This window comes from Calypte anna, chromosome W, assembly GCF_003957555.1.
Source record: "Calypte anna isolate BGI_N300 chromosome W, bCalAnn1_v1.p, whole genome shotgun sequence".
NCBI lineage: Eukaryota > Metazoa > Chordata > Aves > Apodiformes > Trochilidae > Calypte > Calypte anna.
Window position 1 is genome coordinate 268,428 of NC_044276.1, and position 4,518 is coordinate 272,945.

The window sequence follows — 4,518 nt, forward strand, 5'->3', positions numbered from 1 at the left end:
TTCACCTTTATGGTCCCAGTCCAGATCTATTTGGAACACTTGAGCAGCCTCATCTGCTCGTTGGTTGTTTCGATGTTCCTCGGTAGCTCGATATGAAGGTACGTGGGCATCTACGTGACGCACTTTTACATCAAGTTTCTCTAACCTAGTAGCAATGTCTTTCCAAAGTTCAGCAGCCCAGATGGGTTTATCTCTACGTTGCCAGTTGTTTTGCTTCCACTGCTTTAACCAACCCCATAAGGCATTTGCTACCATCCATGAGTCAGTATAGAGATAAAGTCTTGGCCACTTTTCTTGTTCAGCAATGTCCAAAGCCAATTGGATAGCTTTTACCTCTGCAAATTGACTTGATTCACCATCTCCTTCATCTGTTTTTGCAACTAGTCGTGTAGGATTCCATACGGCAGCTTTCCACCTTTGATGGCCTCCTACCAGACGACAGGATCCATCAGTGAAAAGAGCATATTGTTTCTCGTTCTCTGGGAGCTGGTCGTATGGTGGGGCTTCTTCAGCCCGTTTTACCACTTTTCCTGGTGGCATTCCAAAGTGTTTGCCTTCTGGCCAATGTGTTATTGCTTCTACAATTCCTGGACGATTGAGTCTTTCTATCCTAGCTCTCTGTGAGATTAAAGCAATCCATTTACTCCAGGTAGCATGGGTAGCACGATGGGAAGATTCTCTACCTGTGTACATAAAACCCAGTACAGGTAATCGTGGTACTAGGAGGAGCTGTGCTTCAGTACCAATCACTTCTGAAGCAGCTCTGACTCCTTCGTATGCGGCCAGTATCTCTTTCTCAGTGGCTGTGTAGTTGGCTTCGGAGCCTTTGTAGTTTCGACCCCAAAATCCTAGAGGTCGGCCTCGAGTCTCTCCTGGAGCTTTCTGCCAGAGGCTCCATGTAGGACCATCACCTCCATCTCCGGTGTAAAGAATATTTTTGATGTCTGGCCCTGTTCGAATTGGTCCAAGGGCCATTGCCTGTACAATCTCCTGTTTAATATTCTCAAAAGCAGCTTGTTGTTCTGAGCCCCATTTAAAGTCTTTCTTCTTCCGAGTAACCTCATAGAGAGGTTTCACGATCTGATTATAAAAAGGAATATGTATTCTCCAGAAACCAACAGTTCCTAAGAAGGACTGAGTTTCCTTTTTGGTAGTTGGTGGGGCCATAGCAGTTATTTTGTTAATCACGTCCATTGGGATGTGGCGACGTCCATCTTGCCACTTAACTCCCAGAAACTGTATCTCTTGTGCAGGTCCCTTGACCTTGCTTCTTTTAATAGCAAAACCAGCCTCTAGAAGGATTTCAATTATCTTCTTGCCTTTCTCATAGACTTCCTTTGCTGTGTCACCCCACACAATAATGTCATCGATGTACTGTAAATGTTCTGGAGCTCCCCCCTTTTCCAAGGTGTCATGGATCAGTCCATGGCAGATGGTAGGACTGTGTTTCCACCCCTGGGGCAGTCGATTCCAAGTGTACTGGACACCTCTCCAGGTGAAGGCAAATTGTGCTCTGCATTCTGGTGCTATAGGGATAGAAAAAAATGCATTAGCAATGTCAATGGTAGCATACCACTTGGCTGCCTTTGACTCCAGCTCATACTGAAGTTCTAGCATGTCCGGCACAGCAGCACTTAGTGGTGGTGTAACCTCATTCAGGGCACGATAGTCCACTGTCAGCCTCCACTCTCCATTAGGCTTTTTCGCTGGCCATATAGGACTGTTGAAGGGTGAGTGAGTCTTGCTGATCACTCCTTGGCTCTCTAGTTGCCGGATCAGCTTGTGAATGGGGATCACAGCATCTCTGTTGACACGATATTGTCTACGATGCACTACTGAAGTAGCATTTGGCAACCGCTGGTTTATAGTTCTCAGCAATCCCACTACAAAGGACTTATCTGAAAGGCCAAACAAAGCATGCAGCCATTCTCCATTCTCAGTCTTAATAGCTGCAGTACCAAAGGACCACCGGTACCCTTTCGGGTCCTCGAAATCACCTCCCTTGAGGTAGTCTATGCCAAGGATGCAAGGAGCATCTGGACCAGTCACTATTGGGTGTTTATGCCACTTTATTCCAGTGAGGCTCACATCAGCCTTCACAATAGTCAGTTCTTTAGATCCCCCCGTCACTCCAGAAATAGTGACGGAGTCTGTGCCTTTCTGATCCGATGGCATTAGGGTGCACTGCGCACCAGTGTCCACCAAGGCTTTATACTTTTGTGGCTCTAATGTGCCAGGCCATCGAATCCACACACTCCAATAGATTCGGTTGTCCCTCTCCTCCACCTGGCTAGAGGCAGGGCACCTCTAAGCTTGAGCACATACAGCATTGGCAGTATGTGCATTACTGGAGCTTGCATCCCCAGTACTCACACCTGATGTGCAGGGATCTTGAGTCACCAGCATTTTTGGGTTGGGTAATTCCACACTGGAGATTTGAGCAGCCATCTTTTTAGAAGGACCTCCTTTTGCCTTCGGCTTACTCATCAACTTAATCACTCGGTCCTGTAGGTCAGCAGTAGGTTTCTTGTCCCACTTTGTCATGTCCTCTCCACACTCACACAGGAGTGCCCATAGAATTCCTCTTGCGAAATTCTGTTTCCCTCGATTCTGTCTCATAGGAGGGCGTCTCCTCTTAATGGTGGCAATGGGGCGTCCTCCGTCTGTCTGAGGAAAAAGGGGTGAATGCAGTTTCTCAGATGCTCTCTTGATAGCTGAGACCCAGGCCCGATGAGGAGCTGTGACAGCCTCTTCACACTCTCGTGCAGTTTTAATCACATCACCCACATTTGTATCCACTTCTGCAGGAACCCATAGCAGTACTGATAGAGTATGGTTAAAAGGTGATGGTGCAGCATGCACAAACCTTTGCAACATAGGTTTAGGACATGGTACGTGATAAGGGTCTTCAATGCCATCATCATTATAGATCACTTCTCGTACAGCCAATTCTTCCAGATACCTGATAGCTTTTCCAAGTGTGGCTGCTTTGACCTGTGGGCAATCTATTGCCTCTTTATAGGGATATCTCTCCCTGACAGCTGACAAGAGTCGTTTCCACAGGCTAGTAGTTCCAGCCTTTTCCCCAAATGCCCGATCAATAGCTGCATCTTTGGCTACAGGGCCCAACTGCCTAGCTTCCTTCTGAGTTAATGTTATGGTAGCAGCCCCATCATTCCAGCATCGGAATAACCAAGAGAGGAGTGGTTCACCTGTAAAACGGCTGTAGTCTTTTCTCAGAGTACGCAAGTCTCTCATGGAATAGGGCTGAGCAGATTCTGAGTCTGAGTCCTCATCTGACTCTGCACTAGCTGCTCTAGCTGGTCTGGGAGGAGAGCCATTATCCTCTATTTCCTCTATCACCTGGTCATCTTGTTCAGACTTGGAAGGGTTAAGGCTCGCTTCTGATTTCCATTGTTTTCCTTTTCTCTTAGTTACAGGGTCAACAAGTAACTGTGTGGGCTGAGGGGGAGAGGCTGAGGCATCTGCAGCAGTGCCAGCAGCAGGGCTTGTTTTCTGAGCAGCAGCAGTGTCTGTGGGAGTAGACACAGCAACTGGAGCTGTAGCAGAAACACTGGCAATGCTTGCCGACCTTATCTGAGTTGTGCCCTTGCGTGAGGGGGGGCGAGAAGCGGCTGCAGAGGCAGGAGTGGGGGTGCTCTCTTTACGAGGCGAGCTCGTTCCCCTAGTTGTAGTTGTCTTACTCCTCACCAATATATGGTAGCACATGAACACCTGAACACCAAAAATCAGGAGGCACAAACCTATAACACTCATAATGCCATTTAGACAAGAATCCACTGAACTCAGCCCAAGGGTGGTATGTTTCCTCAAAAGAACTCTGAAAACATGATTACGAACAAAGTTCTTAATCCTTCTATGAAACATCACTGCACCATACACCATGATATACATCAATATTGAGGACCATATTGCAACGATGGTCCTTAAGCGTCTCTTACGATAGGAAAGCCACATATTAGCACTCATTCCAGCTGCAAAAAGACAGATCGCATTCCATAAATTCCAAAGGTACGGCATGATTGGTTTAATTTCCAACCCTGTGAAATTTCCAAAGGAAAAAGTCTGATTCCAGCTCAGGAAAGCCATTCTCCCACTGGAGTTGGAATTCAAACTGTTCAGGCAATTTAGTCAAAATTTAAACTGGACTCGAGCCAATTAGCTTGAGCCCCACATTGGGCGCCAATAAATCTGTCACGGTTTAACACTGACCCGGCAATTAAACCGAATAACAGACGCTCTCTTTAATCTCTCTCTCCCCTCGATGAAGAAAGGAGAGAGAATAAGGGAGAGAGACTTATGGGTTGGAAACTAAACTACACAACTTTAATGAAACAGGAATGATAAATAGGTAAAATTACTAAATATATACAAATATACAGGAAAATGGAAACCACATTCCTCCCCCCTCTCCCCCAATAACTCTCACGTCACCACCGAGGCTGTAGGGCAGCCCTGGGAAAGTCCAGGCTGGACTCCTGGAGTCGGCAGTAGTCG